Source organism: Odontomachus brunneus, unplaced genomic scaffold (genome assembly GCF_010583005.1).
Source record: "Odontomachus brunneus isolate Ranch 3 - 2012 unplaced genomic scaffold, Obru_v1 Obru_scaffold_028, whole genome shotgun sequence".
In the NCBI taxonomy this organism is placed as follows: Eukaryota; Metazoa; Arthropoda; class Insecta; order Hymenoptera; family Formicidae; genus Odontomachus; species Odontomachus brunneus.
The window spans coordinates 1,735,681-1,735,950 of record NW_022639478.1 but is presented as its reverse complement, the minus strand read 5'-3'; the positions used below and the strand labels follow the sequence as shown (position 1 = coordinate 1,735,950).

Genomic DNA, 270 nt, shown 5'->3' with positions numbered 1-270 from the left:
TGACAGTATATATTGTAACTGGTGAAATAACAGTTTCCTACAGCCATTAGCACGTACAATATTTACATGCGTTGATCTGGAATATTATACGTATATACTATACGGCAATTACTCAACTATAATCCGTGCAACACATATATACATTAAGTGAATAATAAAATAACCAATGTTAAACAAAATTGCAAAAACATATGTAATATTTATTTATATAAACAATGTGGTGCATACATATTAATTAATTAATTATTGCTATCAAAAAAATTATTCTGA

General features: G+C 25.6%; 2 protein-coding genes across 5 annotated transcripts in view; both read right to left on the bottom strand.

Annotated features, from left to right (window-relative positions):
- LOC116842921 (serine-rich adhesin for platelets-like) overlaps window positions 1-270 on the bottom strand; it is a 261,954-nt gene that overhangs the window by 131,105 nt on the left and 130,579 nt on the right. The gene's annotated exons all lie outside the window — the stretch shown is intronic.
- Window positions 1-270, bottom strand: part of LOC116842927 — a 34,124-nt gene that overhangs the window by 7,538 nt on the left and 26,316 nt on the right. The gene's annotated exons all lie outside the window — the stretch shown is intronic.